Source organism: Lacerta agilis, chromosome 14 (genome assembly GCF_009819535.1).
Source record: "Lacerta agilis isolate rLacAgi1 chromosome 14, rLacAgi1.pri, whole genome shotgun sequence".
Classification (NCBI taxonomy): domain Eukaryota; kingdom Metazoa; phylum Chordata; class Lepidosauria; order Squamata; family Lacertidae; genus Lacerta; species Lacerta agilis.
Genome location: NC_046325.1, coordinates 49,827,900 through 49,843,284, shown reverse-complemented (window position 1 = coordinate 49,843,284; position 15,385 = coordinate 49,827,900).

Genomic DNA, 15,385 nt, shown 5'->3' with positions numbered 1-15,385 from the left:
ACAAATAACCCAGAGATGCATTTTAAATAAAAGCACACATTCTACTCATGTAAAAACATGCTGATTCCCAGACTGTCTGCCGGCCGGATTGAGAAGGCGATTGGGCCGCATCCAGCCCCCGGGCCTTAGGTTGCCTACCCCTGGCCAAGGCTCTCAACCCTGAGTTTTGCCAGTGGATTTGGCAGATTTTGATCCCGGTGGTCAAGTGGTGAACTTTGTCCATTCTACCTTTAAAATGAATGAATGAATGAATGTTTTAACTGGTTGTATAGTTTGGGGAAATGAAGTTCTCAGTTTGGAAGTCTTCTGTTTGTGTTTGTGTGTGTGTGTGTGTGTGTGAGAGAGAGAGAGAGAGCACACCCAATGGTCCACTCCTGCCATATTCCTGTCTCTGTTGCCTACTGCACTAATCTGGCTTGGAGAGGCATTGCCTTCCCCTCAAAATGTTCATATCTGGGCTACACAACACAACAGGCATCAGTGGAGTTCTGAGTTTCTTCTCATAGCTTTAGTTAGTTTGTTTCTGTGCTTGTTGGAGATAACAGTAATTTAGTGGCCACTGGATGTCGCTGGTGTTCCACAAAGCGAAGAAAAGAACGAGAGTTTTTTTCTCCACCATTATTTAGCTCGTTTATTCATTTGGCTTGCAAATTATCTTTTAACTGTCCCCAAACTTTTTTTTGTGAAATTTATGCAGCTGACTTCAAACCGTTTGTTCTGAGGGCTAATTGCACAACCAATTGTGCAACGTAAGTTCTCCTTGGGCGACTTGCAGCAACGGGGTTCTCGGTTAAGCAGAGGTTTTCCTTCAGCTCACCTGATACGCCTTCCTGCAATTTGTTTTCTCCTCTTGGATCATGCATTCTTGCCATCTTTTGATTGTTTAGGTTTAATGGTCCCTTGTGGTGGTGGTGGGGAGTTCCTATTATTATTATTATTATTATTATTATTATTATTAAACAAACAAACTGGTGGTGTCCTTTTCCTTTTTTTCTTCAACTGTATTTATGTATGAAACAAAACAGGAAATTCTTTCCAGTAGCACCTTAGAGACCAACTGAGTTTGTTCTTGGTATGAGCTTTCGTGTGCATGCACACTTCTTCAGATACACTGAAAAGCTCATACCAAGAACAAACTCAGTTGGTCTCTAAGGTGCTACTGGAAAGAATTTCCTATTTTGTTTCGACTATGGCAGACCAACACGGCTACCCACCTGTAACTGTATTTATGTATGTAACCACAGCGGCATGAAATCTTTATGCTCATGCGTAGAAGAAGGAAGAGTTTTTGAGAGAAATCATGGGATATGCAGAGAAGGCTAAACTGACAGCACTTGATAAGAGTTTAGATTCTTTCAAGGTGGACTGGAAACACTTTTCTAGTCTATTTAAAAAGTAATTTTATATATGAAGTCCACATTAGGGTTTGAAGTTTAAGGGTGTGTGTGGAAATAGTAGATTATATTATGTTAACGAGCATGAAACTCAGTATGAGGGAACTTTAAAATGCAATTATATGTAATTACAGTTAGAATAGGATTATAATTATTGAGTGTTAAAATGTAATTTTGAATCTTGAAACCAAATAAAATAGTAATATAAGAATATCTTAATGAAAAATCAATACCACCCTCTAATTGCGCCCCCAGTCCTCTCCATCAGTCCCTAATTGCTGGGCCCCACATTTTCTACTGGGGGCAAAGAGAGCACCTTCACTCATGTATTATGTGATCCTGTGCATGTATAGGATGGTCTGAACTGCCCCCCTCCACTCCTCCACCCCCTTGCACCGCCCATGTGGCGGAGAAGATGGGAAAAACAAATCAGGCATGCAAAATAGTTGCACTATTGGAATTGATATAGAGAATTGTTGTGCAGTTTGCACAACTGTGTTTCCTGCATTTGCTGAAATGGAGCCTGACTCATTCCTTCTGCAGTGGTCACAAGAATAGAAGCCAGTAAATTGCAAAAAAGGACACTGAGCACAGGATTGTCTCACCAGCTACCATGAGTGTTGGTGATCAAGAAATCCCACCGTTTGTGTGTGTGTGTGTGTATCCACACACTTCAGATGAATAGTAAAGTTTCTTCCATTGCAGCAGTTCTTCTCTTGTGTTCTCTCAGCTGCCTTGGTTGGAAGATGGTATGTGGAAGTGTTTTAGACCTCTGCAAGCAGACGACCAGCCCCTGCAGGATTCATGCATGTGTGCCTATACTACTCCTGCAGAACCTGACTTCCGACAACCTCCTTTAATAGTGAACAGAGACACTTTTGACTCTCTGAGTGGGAGCTAACAAAGTGGCTAACAAAGAGCGGGGTGGGGGGAGTAAAAGCCCCACCCAGGTAATAGACAGATCTGTAGAATGGCCTCAGTTTCTCCCCCCCCTACAACCCAGATCAAGTGAAGCTTTTGATATTTTGCAAAATGGAAGACCTTTCACCTTTTGAACAATTCTATCACTTGTATAGTAATCAATATTGGCCTGCCTTTCAGCACCTAGTAAATTTATATGACTGACAACCATAAACAGCCCGTGGGCACATGTGCATTTTATTCTTCCTAAACGCAGCCAGGAGCAAATGTCCTATTTCGTAGATGCCCAAGTAGAGCCCTTTCCCCCTCTGCCCGCATAAAAGGAGTTAAATTGATGGGCTACAATAAATCTTCTGGGCCAGTTCTAATGATTCAGACCATTGACTGCTGCCCTAATTGAGAACTGTATGTCACTTTCTTAGTAATGTCCTGACATTTGGCTACTTTTGAGTTTTGGATTAAAATGGATGGATTTGAGAAGCTGAAGCCTGTGCTGAAATCTTGACACATATGTCTGGAATTCAGCTTTACTTTGACAAAACAAGAAAGTGGGACTAAGCGCTTCCACGCCTGTGATTTGTGTATTTTCTTTGTATCATGGGTACCTGTGGTCTTTCCCCACTCATCCTTACAAGTACTTGATCAATATGCTATTGTCAGCCTGCAGTGCAATCATCCAGCAACTTTTCCTGTGAATAGTGCTATAGTCTGACATGTTATGGTGGAGGAGGAACTGAAGGGCACAGTAGTGTAGGGAAAACAGCAAAAATGTAGCCTTAGATTTACATTAAAGTTATAAAAAAATTCATAAATGAAATTAATTTAATTAATTAAAAAATAAGTGTCCAAGTGCTGCATTTGTACTAACTCACTCTTACCCAACTTAGTGCCTTCCAGGTGTTTTGGATACAACTCCAGTCAGCATGGCTGATAGTCAGAGATGATGGGACTCTAGTCCACAAAATATAGGGGGCACCAGATTGGGAAAGGCAGCTCCCCATTTACACGGGTCCAATTGATGCACAACTGTGTGCATTATGCCAAACCTGGCTTTAAAAAGGGCAAAAGCAACCCTGAAAGAGCCCAGAAAGGGCAAAAAATCAGGAAAATCAGCAATCCTGTTGAGGCCTGTGGAGAGTTGGAGTTTCAGCAAGGAGGTTTGGGGGAAGTGATTGCGGTGGAGTTTGGCATCTGGTAAGTGCTGCTGGCTTTGTAAAGGATTTTTCATAGAATCATAGAATTGGAAAGGATCCAGGTGTCATCTAGTCCAACCCCCTACAAGGCAGGAATCTCAGCTAAAGCATCCATGACAGAGGGCCATCCAACCTCTGTTTAAAAATCTCCAAGGAAGGAGATTCCACAACCTCTCATGGGAGTCTGTTTTACTGCCAAACAGCTCTTACTGTCAAAAAGTTTTTCCGAATGTTTAGTCAGAATCTCCTTTCTTGTACTTGAAGCCATTGGTTCGAGTCCACTACCCTCCAGAGCAGGAGAAAACAAGCTTGCTCCATCCTCCATGTGGCAGCCGTTCAGATATTTGAAGATGGCTATCACATCTCCTCTCAGTCTTCTCTTTTCCAGAATAACAAACCCAGCTCCTTCAACCATTCCTCATAAGGCTTGATTTCCAGACTCTTGATCATCTTAGTTGCCCTCCTTTGCAAACGTTTTATCATGTCAACATTCTTCTTAAACTGTGGTGCCCAGAACTGGACACAGTATTCCAAGTGTGGTCTGATTAAGGCAGAATTGAGTGGTGCTACTGTATTACTTCCCTTGATGTAGACACGAGATTTCTGTTGATGCAGCCTAAAGGTAAAGGTAAAGGGACCCCTGACCATCAGGTCCAGTCGTGTCCGACTCTGGGGTTGCGGCGCTCATCTCGCTCAATAGGCCAAGGGAGCCGGCGTTTGTCCGCAGACAGCTTCCAGGTCATGTGGCCAGCATGACAAAGCTGCTTTCTGGCGAACCAGAGCAGTGCACGGAAACGCCGTTTACCTTCCCGCCGGAGCGGTCCCTATTTATCTACTTGCACTTTGATGTGCTTTCGAACTGCTAGGTGGGCAGGAGCTGGGACTGAACAACAGGAGCTCACCCCGTCGCAGGGATTCGAACCGCCAAACTTCTGATCGGCAAGCCCTAGACTCTGTGGTTTAACCCACAGCGCCACCTGGGTCTGATGCAGCCTAGAATAGCTTTTTTTAGCTGCTGCATCAAACCATTGACTCATGTTAAGCTTGGCGTCCACCAAGACCCCCAGATCCTTTTCACATGTACTGCTGGTAAGTCAGGTGTCCCCTGTCCTATATTTGTGCATCTGGTTCTTCCTGCCTAAGTGCAGAACCTGACATTTGTCCCTATTGAAATTCATTTTGTTAGCTTGCGCCCATTTTTCCAATCTGTTAGGGTCATTTTGAATTCTGACTCTGTCTTCTGCAGCATCAGCTACCCCTCAGTTTGGTGTCATCTGCAAATTTGATGAGCATCCCCTCAATTCCCTCATCCAAGTCATTTATAAAGACGTTAAACAACAACGGGCCCAGGACAGACCCCCTGTGGCACCCCACTTGTCACTTTTTTCCAGGATGATGAGGAACCATGAATGAGTACTGCTTGGGTTTGGTCAGTCAACCAAAGGCTCTGAAATTACAAGTGCTTTCAGAGGTTTAGAGGTTGTTTGCAGGCTTTTCCAATGTCGTTTCAAATATACGCGATTTAGCTTAAATGTGCCTCGTAACCCCCATGTAAATGGGGCGTTGCCTTGTATGCTGAAAACCATACGAAAAGGGAGAAGTGGCAAAAAATACCTAGCAATAACAGCTGCTTAAATTAAAGCTAAGTAGTAATCAATCATATTCACTTCAAAGATGAGAAGGGAGAATTGGGATGAATTAGAAAGTATAATTTAATTGTAGATGTAATTGCATTTGTTACATGTAATTACATTCATACGTCAAGCATGACAACTTTTAACAATTGGGTCAGATTTTTTAATTTTTAATCAGCTAAATTATTAATGTAAATATTACAGTGGTTCAGAAATTTAAATAACTATGTGTTTGGTGGGTCCCTTTTAAAAAGTGACTGTTTAAAGTTGTATCCTCTGTTACAAGAATTGTCTGAATGCCTAGTCAAACCAGTGGTGATTTGTACAGCTGCATGTCCCGCCGACTATCGCCAGGGACGATGACCGCACGAAATACCTACTGGCGGATGCCAACCCCTTGGTTTCACGTGGAGTGGCCATCTACATATTACAGGCCCTGAAACTCAGGACCACCTTTTTGGCCAACTTCCCTTAGCCTTAGTCTTACGTATATTCCCAACATGGACACTGTCGTCACGCCCGCTAGTGCTTTTTATTTTATTTGTTTTATCCAGTACGATTTTACTTCCAATTGTTTTAACTGTATCTGTTGTATGCTTTGCATAATCGTGTCAGGCTACTGCCTGGTCTTTTACTATGTGCTATGGCCATAGGGCTAATGCAATAAATAAATTGATTGACAACTTGCCATAAGGGTTAAAAATCTGGAGGTGGTTTTCATTTGTCTCGGCATCCTGGTGCAGAGTCCCAGCACAGCCTCCTCCTCGTCCTCCTCCCTGGGACTGGGAGTCAGTGGGCAGCTGGTCCTTGTAGACTGGGGCTGCCTAGGCCACGCTCCGCATGCCTGTGGTCACCCGCTGCTACTCCCTCAGCGCTCGGAGCTTTGACCTGGGCCTAAGTAGGAACCGAACTTCTCACTGGCAGATCATTGACTTTTCAAGTTGGGGGGTGCTGGCTGCAGCATTCGGGCAGCAGCGGGTGCTGGTTGCTGACCCCCCACCCCAATAAGATAAAGAGTGAACGCATAAATGGCTAAACATATGTGCACCTCTGTAAATTTATATATTTGCAACCACCCCAATCTCTAAGCGGTGCGAGATTCCAGGGGTCGCAGGTGCTTAGCCAGGGTTTGTATTTCCTTTTGGGAATGAGGCACAGCGAAGACTGGGGTGTCTTTGTGACAGACATATATGCAACCTGAGCCTAGGATGGGGGGTTCACAGCATTAGCACCCCAAGAGGGCCTTGCTTTCCTCCATAGCCACAGCCTCAGATTCAAACAGAAATCAAACGTCATTCCATCTCTCTCTCTCTCTCTCTCTCTCTCTCTCTCTCTCTCTCTCTCTCTCTCTCTCTCTCTCTCTCTCTCTCTCTCCAGCTTGCTGATTTTCTTCTACCTCACATCACTCCAAACTCTCAACTCTCTGTCCTCAGCTCTGGCTTTGTCTCTCTAGCTACCCACAAGTTGAGGGAGGGCCACCCATCTGCCGACATGCAGAGAGCCACTTTCCTCTATTTCCCATAATGGCTTTATTCCAGCACAATAGAAAGTTAAAGGTAACCATTAGGTCCAGTTGCAGACGACTCTGGGGTTGCGGTGCTCATCTTGCTTTACTGGTCAAGGGAGCCGGCGTACAGCTTCCGGGTCATGTGGCCAGCATCACTAAGCTGCTTCTGGAGAACCAGAGCAGCGCACGAAAATGCCGTTTTACCTTCCCGCCAGAGCGGTACCTATTTATCTACTTGCACTTTTGACATGCTTTCAAACTGCTAGGTGGGCAGGAACAGGGACCGAGCAACGGGAGCTCACCCAGTCGCGGGGATTCGAACCGCCGACCTTCTGATCAACAAGCCCTAGGCTGGCTTATATTTAACACTTACTGGGAGGAGTGCTAACTTAAAAAAATATATGGGTGGTGGTGGTGGTAGGTAAGCCGTGCCCTGCATAATCGACCAGAAGATGCAACACACACACAACATTTGAATGGCAATGCTCATCAACTTTGGGGGGCCCAGTCTCCAGCCCCATTGTATTTTATGGGGGGTGAAGGGACCTCAGCACCTAGGTGGAGTTGGCTCCTATGCTTGCTGGATCCAGTGGTTAGGAGAGTCTTGGCATACAGCTTACTCTGCACCAAAAAACACTCATAACAATATTGAAGGTGGGAAGTTGCTATCTCAGCTGATGAATAGCTGCTTAATTCCCTAACCTCATCAGTCCTTTGGTATACAAACTCCCCCTGCAATAGCCATAGCTGTCAACTTTTCCCTTTTCAAAGGGAAATTCCCTTATTCCGAATAGGATTCCTCGCAAGAAAAGGGAAAAATTGACAGCTATGGCAATAGCAGAAAAACTGATTTTATTCACAGTTCATCAGTGGAGTAATAGGACATGCTGCCTGAACACTGGGGATCAAAGAAGTGGATTTGACCAAAACCAAGAGTCCAACCTGCTAAGTACAGCAAGGACAAAAATATTTCCGGGACGACTTCTTTGGAGCCAAAAGCCCTCAGTCTCAAGGATGACTGGAGAGCTCAGCTCCAAAGCTTCAAAGCAGAGCTAACCCAAAGCTGGAGCACATTTCTAAAGCCACTAGAAAGCAAACTTAGGTGTGCATTTGGAAGACATTGAAGATTTGGCAGTAGACACTGGATCTCAGCCTAAACAACTCAGAAGAACTACTCAAGCTTAAACAGAATACTGTAGTACCTCGGTTTTCGAACAGCTTAATGCACAAACAACTTGAAACCTGAACGCTATAAAACCAGAAGTAGGTGTTCCGGATTTCGAACTTTTTTTGGAACAGGTAGGTAGCCGTGTTGGTCTGCCACAGATTCAGAGTATGCAAACCAGGCCACTGCTGCAAAGCCTCAGGACAAAGCTCCTCCAATAGACATTATTGTTAAGTTCTCAAAATACATAAACAAGGAAGAATTACTGACATGGCTGAGATGAACCAAAGATTTTTTGTATGTTGGAAAACCAGTTCTCCCAAGGGAGACTGTTCCACTGTCAAAACAGCTCTTACTGTCAAAAAGTTCTTCCTGATATTTTATTGAAATCTCCTTTCTTGTAACTTGAAGCCATTGGTTTGCTCCCTACTCTCCAGAGCAGGAGAAAACAAGCTTGCTCCATCTTCCATGTGACAGCACAGCCCTTGAGATATTTGAAGATGGTTATCATATCTCCCTTCAGCTGATTGTTCTTGCCTTCCAATACTGGCAAACATTAATAATAGTTCTCATGCCGTTGTTCAGGTTAATGGACAAGAATCCTAACAATTTGATTTTAACCATTGATTTTAACCATATTTATTATGGACCTTCAATGGTAAACAACTCTCCTGGTGACAGAAGACACTTGGGCCCCTGGTGACAAAGATGTATCCAGAAATACCCCCTAACTACACACTTGCTCCCTCAGAGGGAGCGCAACTCCATCCAGAACATGTGTAACGTGCCAATTTCCCGAACATGGGAACCACCCACGCAAATAGACTCCATATTCCTGGGATTCAAATGCAGTTTATTGGCCCTCATCCAGCCTACCAATGCATCTAGATGCTGATAAAACTTTTGGATGTTATGGAGAAGCAGAACTGTGTGCCAATAGCGTACAAACTCTTAATGACCACTCCCAACAGCTTCATATGATGTTAAGCAGCATGGGGAACCCCATGGCACAAGTGCCAGGGGATCAAGGAACACTCACCCAGTGATGCTCTCTGGACATGTCTTGATCTCTCTGCAGCTTGATACCATTCAATATATGAGAGAGATCAAGCACATGTCAGAGAGTCTCACTCCCTCTCACAACAAAGGCCTACTATGGGCCCCATCTGAAATTTTTTGCATCCATATTGGCTTTGTTCTTGGTCCCAGGAGTGGAAGATTTTATCAAAGAGCTCCAAGCTGTACACCAGCTCTTACAAGAACAACTGAATCAGGTGAAAGCTGCCTGCAAGGAAGCTGTGGATGGACATTGTGAAGAAGGAGACAGGGAAGACAGCAATGTGGTGGCCACCTAAAAATAAGGCAGCAGTTTCTATGTATTCAGGGGATGGGTAGGAAGAAGTATATAAGTTTGCAAAAGATACAGGAAAAAATTACATGCCCAAAAGAGAAATAAAAAATTCAGCACACTGGCTGAAGTAAGATTTTCCATTTCACATTGAATGCCAAAGACAAGCTTTTTGGGACACTGGGAGATGTGTGGATAAAATAAATTATTCTTAAGGTTTTTGTCTCATGCACATAGCATGAAAACTGAGACTGCAGTAATCTTTAAGAATTAAAGCGGGCTTAGATGCACCAGCCCAGTTCTGTCTTAACTGCTCCATGGTGGCTGAGTGTGGCAGTCACCTGGGGATTACGATGAGGAATTATGTAACATGAATCCTATCATTGTGTCGGATGAAAGCATCCTGACTGGGCCTGATTCATAAAGCATAAGTTTCTGATAAATCCCACAAGGCTGTGTGTCTTCGCATAGGTCTCTGCACTCTCTGCCAGTCTCCCTAAGGGCTGGCACAAAGCAATTTCATGCAGACCATTTGCTTGTTGGCCTGGCCAGGCAGCCCTTTCAACCAAGAAGATAAGGAGGTAGCTTTCGATGTAGATTGTTATCCTTGGGTAGATTTTTAACGCCAGGCAAACAGTGTTAGCATGGAGTTAATAAATGGTAATAAATATCTATGCTTCCTGTCCGGTAGTTTATTGCCCCAGGATCTGCTAAGGTGCTTTCTTTCCTGGCTCCGGTTTACCTGTCTTTGATATGTATGCATGCTTCAAAGTAGCCTTTGTAGTTAAGAAGTTTCCTGCAAGTTGTTTGTTCCCATGTCTGACTTGTCCCACGTGGGGTTTTTGAAATGTCCAGAGAGAATCTGATTGGTTCCTACAACTGATGTGTTAGGAGATGTGACTGGTTCCTTTTAAATCTGAGTGGAAATTCTCTTGGTTAATAAAAATTACCTGAGCTGGAGAGGTGGGTGGCACTTTGCTCATCCTTCTCACGCGCTCAGAGGAATTGCAGGACAAGCCTCGCGTGTGTGTGGTGGTTTTCTCAGAGTCCAGTTCTCCATGTTGCATTCGGAACGCAGCAGCTGAGGAGATCATGGCAATGGCCCAAAATCTGTTTCTTCATTCTCTGCTTTACATACAGGGCAAGGACTCCCACCAATTATCTGGAACAGGGCTGGAAGAAGATCTCATTTATATAACTGAGCTGTCTGGAACATGGTTATATCACTTTAGAGTTTGTTAGGCTTGCTTCTTGCTGATCCTTACAATCTAAAGTGACAGGTTAGGAAGGAAATAGATGCCTTTCAGAGGAAAAGATCCTGGGAGCAATGAGCTGAAAAGTGGTTTTGCTGTTTTTCCTTTTCACATTCTGTGTGTATGGCAGTGTTTGAATGCAGATATACAGCAAATGATAAACTTCTTCAGTTCTATCCCTTTGCAGTTCAAAAGCCAGGGAACATCCATCCCCTTATTTATATTTCATGGTAAATATGAGGTGTGAATGGATAGAGATTTTTGTACAAAAATATTAACATTTTGTTTGCCAAAGAGGATGCTATTATTGTTCAAAATAGCTAGGAAAACCTCTTACATAGGCCTATAGTGCTACTATAACCAATTATTATTATTATTTTAAATGATTAACCATCTGGCTTGGAAGGCAGGTGGCGCTGTGGGTTAAACATTGCTGATCAGAAGGTCGCCGATTCGAATCCCCACGATGGAGTGAGCTCCCGTTGCTCGGTCCCTGCTCCTGCCCACCTAGCAGTTCGAAAGCACGTCAAAGTGCAAGTAGATAAATAGGTACCGCTCCGGCGGGAAGGTAAACGGCGTTTCCGTGCGCTGCTCTGGTTCGCCAGAAGCGGCTTAGTCATGCTGGCCACATGACCCGGAAGCTGTATGCCGGCTCCCTTGGCCAATAAAGCGAGATGAGCACCGCAACCCCAGAGTCAGACATGACTGGACCTAATGGTCAGGGGTTCCTTTACCTTTACCTTTAACCATCTTGCTTATAAATGATTAGAGCATGAACTGGCCAAAATTAAATACAAATATATTGCAAACGATAAACCTCTTCAATTCTCTCCCCTTGCAGTTCAAGAGCCAGGGAGCATCCATCCCTCTAATTATAATTCACTGTAAATATAAGGCGTGCATGGCCAGAGATTTTTGTACAAAATATTATGCAGACTGAAGGTGTAGTTAAGTGAATAAACTACATTTCTTAAAGCTACAACAGTCTCCTCCATGTCTCCATTCTCTAAAGGAACCCAGACCCCGGACAAGTGCCTGGAACCCCCCAGGGATCTTGCTACTGCTCGGCAGAGAGTCTGGAGTGACACCCAACATTTGTAACATAGTGAAACAAGAAGAGGCAGTGAGGGGGAACTTGGAAAGAAGAATATAAGATAATTTGGGGTGTAGATTTGGGAATAAATATAAGAGGATTGAAAGAAGCACCAGGTTTGGAAGCCTTTTCAGAAGAGCTGCTTGGTGCAATGTTAGAAACAAGAGAGGGGTAAAAGCAGCACAACTAGAGCACACAGACAGTGGAGGATGTTTAAAGAATACCTAACGGAGAGTGGTTTAACTGAAATCCTAAAAGCAGACCTTGATTGAACCTAAAAGATTAAGTGGAGAATACGAGAAGATAGTAAGAGTAAAAGAACAAGAATTATAGCTGTATGTTATGTTAAAGAATTTAATTAAGAAATACAAAAAGGATAATTGGAAGTTTTGAGACTGAGTGTTATGAAGTGTTGTATGATAGGTGAGAATAAGTGTGTACACTTGAAGGATGTTTGAAGTACGAATGTAATGTAATGTAAATATGTAATGTATGTCATGTATGTGTGTTTATGTCTGAAGATCTTTTAGTTGTTATGATTTTAAATAATAAAGAGATTAAACTGAAAAAAAAAATAGAGCACACAGACAGGTAGAATTCAAAAAGGGCAAAGAATAAATTAAAAGTGAAATCTACAGCAATTTAGGAGAAGGAAACGTTGATGTCAGTGATGAGGCAGAATCCGCTGGCATTGGCAGATGGCCATGAATTCCTGTTTCCCCCAGATATTTCGACAATGTTGTTGTTGTTTAGTCGTGTCTGACTCTTCGTGACCCCCAGAGCACGCCAGGCACTCCTGTCTTCCACTGCCTCCCGCAGTTTGGTCAGATTCATGTTAGTAGCTTCGAGAACACTGTCCAACCATCTCATCCTCTGCCATCCCCTTCTCCTTGTGCCCCCAATCTTTCCCAACATCAGGGTCTTTTCCAGGGAGTCTTCTCTTCTCAAGAGGTGGCCAAAGTATTGGAGCCTCAGCTTCAGGACCTGTCCTTCCAGTGAGCACTCAGGGCTGATTTCCTTCAGAATGGATAGGTTTGAACTTCTTCCCTTCCGTGGGACTCAAGAGTCTCCTCCAGCACCAGAATTCAAAAGCATCAATTCTTCGGCAATCAGCCTTCTTTATGGTCCAGCTCTCACTTCCATACATCACTACTGGGAAAATTATAGCTTTAATTATATGGAACTTTGTCGGCAAGGTGATGTCTCTGCTTTTAAAGATGCTGTCTAGGTTTGTCAAGAAGCAGGCGTCTTTTTAATTTCGTGACTGCTGTCACCATCTGCAGTGAGCTTGGAGCCCAAGAAAGTAAAATCTCTCACTGCCTCCATTTCTTCCCCTTCTATTTGCCAGGAGGTGATGGGACCAGTGGCCATGTTCTTAGTTTTTTTGATGTTGAGCTTCAGACCATATTTTGCGCTCTCCTCTTTCACCCTCATTAAAAGGTTCTTTAATTCCTCTTCACTTTCTGCCATCAAGGTTGTCTCATCAGCATATCTGAGGTTGTTGATCTTTCTTCTGGCAATCTTAATTCCGGTTTGGGATTCATCCAGTCCAGCCTTTCGCATGATGAATTCTGCATATACCGTAAGTTAAATAAGCAGGGAGACAATATACAGCCTTGTCATACTCCTTTCCCAATTTTGAACCATATCCAGTTCTAACTGTAGCTTCTTGTCCCACATAGAGATTTCTCAGGAGACAAATGAGGTGATCCGGCACTCCCATTTCTTTAAGAACTTGCCATAGTTTGCTGTGGTCGACACAGTCAAATGCTTTTGCGTAGTCAATGAAGCAGAAGTAGATGTTTTTCTGGAACTCTCTAGCTTTCTCCATAATCCAGCGCATGTTTGCAATTTGGTCTCTGGTTCCTCTGCCCCTTCGAAATCCAGCTTGCACTTCTGGGAGTTCTCGGTCCACATACTGCTTAAGCCTGCCTTGTAGAATTTTAAGCATAACCTTGCTAGCGTGTGAAATGAGCGCAATTGTGTGGTAGTTGGAGCATTCTATTGCCAATAACCCTACATAAAAGAAAAAGTGGAGCTTCCTTACTACAATGCTAAGGAAGAAAGGTTTAAGTCATAGATGGAATTAGCTTTTATTTAATTGTAATATCAAGCAAAACTAGCAACAGGACTGTGGAAGGGGGGGGGAATTGCTAGGGAGCTAGAAGGGGAGAATGGAAAAGAGAAAACTATGGATAAACTGAAAGGAAGATGATAAAGAAAAGGGAGAGAGGGCAAGGGAAAGAATCACAAGGACTGTAGTTTTAATATAAAACTGTTTTGTCCTTTTGGTTTTGTTTCTCTGTGTCTCTCCCCCATCCTTGCATTTCACTTACTTAACTACACTTCATTTCATAGGATTTCCAGGATCTCCCTTTCTGCAATACGATCTTGATAGTCTGTCATTTTGCTGGATACATTTTTGAGCCTTAAAATGTCACTTGTTCTGATCTACTTAATGGGAAATGAAATTGGTGCAGTTAGCAATATGTTGTACCTTGCAATTGTAAATACAGACTTATAAAATCATATAAATAATTTAGGCATGTTTTGGAGTAACCCAGAAAATCAGCCTTTGTCTTTTTTTCTAACATCTTTGGCACACACACTTGAATCATCCCTTCAGCAATAAATCACAGCCAAACTGTTATCGAGAAAGCTTCCTTTCCCCCTCTGAACAGTTGTATATTAAAGTTTAAAAGGGCACATTATAATGTAAATTATTGTCAGAGAGTGCCTTTTGACTGATGTTGTATCAAATTATTGCATTAACCTTTCACTAATTAATGGACACATTTCTACTTTGACCTTTTAGGGCCTGTTAATCTGACAGTAAATGTTATAATTTATCCATAATTTTATGAAGAAGAATGGTAAATTAGGGTATGAGGAAATTGCTCTATGAGTCATTGTAATCTTGAACACCTCTGTGCAGCATTTTACAAAATACTTTTCTTCTGTTGCAAAACGAATCACTCAGTAAATGACAGTGTGTGTTTATATAAGTGTGTGTGTGTGTGTGTGTGAGAGAGAGAGAGAGTAAAATAGCAAGTTCAATTCACTGTAAACAATTGCAAAATGAGGCACACTGGAACCCAAAATTTAATTTCACATGTATATGAACAGGGTCTGAACTGGCAGTGATTCACCAGGAATGTGACCTTAGGGTCAGAATGGATAGTTTAATCATTTGCCGCCTCTTACATGCGTTGCTGCTGCTGGGGTTCTGCCCTTGTGGGTCAGCCCCAGCCAATCAGCTCTCCGTGTGGGTGTGGCCGGCCGGCCCCCTCTCTCTTGCCCCATTGCCGGATCACCCAACCCACCCCCCTCTTTTCATGCTTTGCTCAGATATGACTTTGCTATGGACAATTGTCAGTCGCCATATTGTTGGGGCAGGGAAGGGATTTTTTCACTTGCAAATTGTCACTGGCCATTGGTTTTCGCCTACCTAGTAGCAATTGTCACAACTTTGTGTGAGGTTAGGCATTGGGCAAGCCTTTATTTGGATGGAGGGGAGGTTGTAGTCTTAGCCGGCCTCTCCTCAGCAAGGGAATCCTGTTAAAGGGATCCGGGGTGTGAATCCTGTCTGAAGCCTGGGCATGGGCTAGGGCCGTGTCACAGCCCCTACGGGGACCCCTCGGAGTGCCCCTCTTTGATGTAAGGCACAGGGCACCCCTATCGGTGGTTTACCCTTCGGTGGACTCCCTGCAGACGGGCAGGAGTCAAGATATAGCCTGGCTTCACCCCAATGCCTAAGCCAAACCGTTCACATCTGTAACCAATAAAGTTGTGGCCTATTTGAACCCATAAACCAAAATACTCTGTGTCCGTGTGCTTTATTGTTCTCCTGGGAACGTTGTGGCTCGGGTGCCTTGGC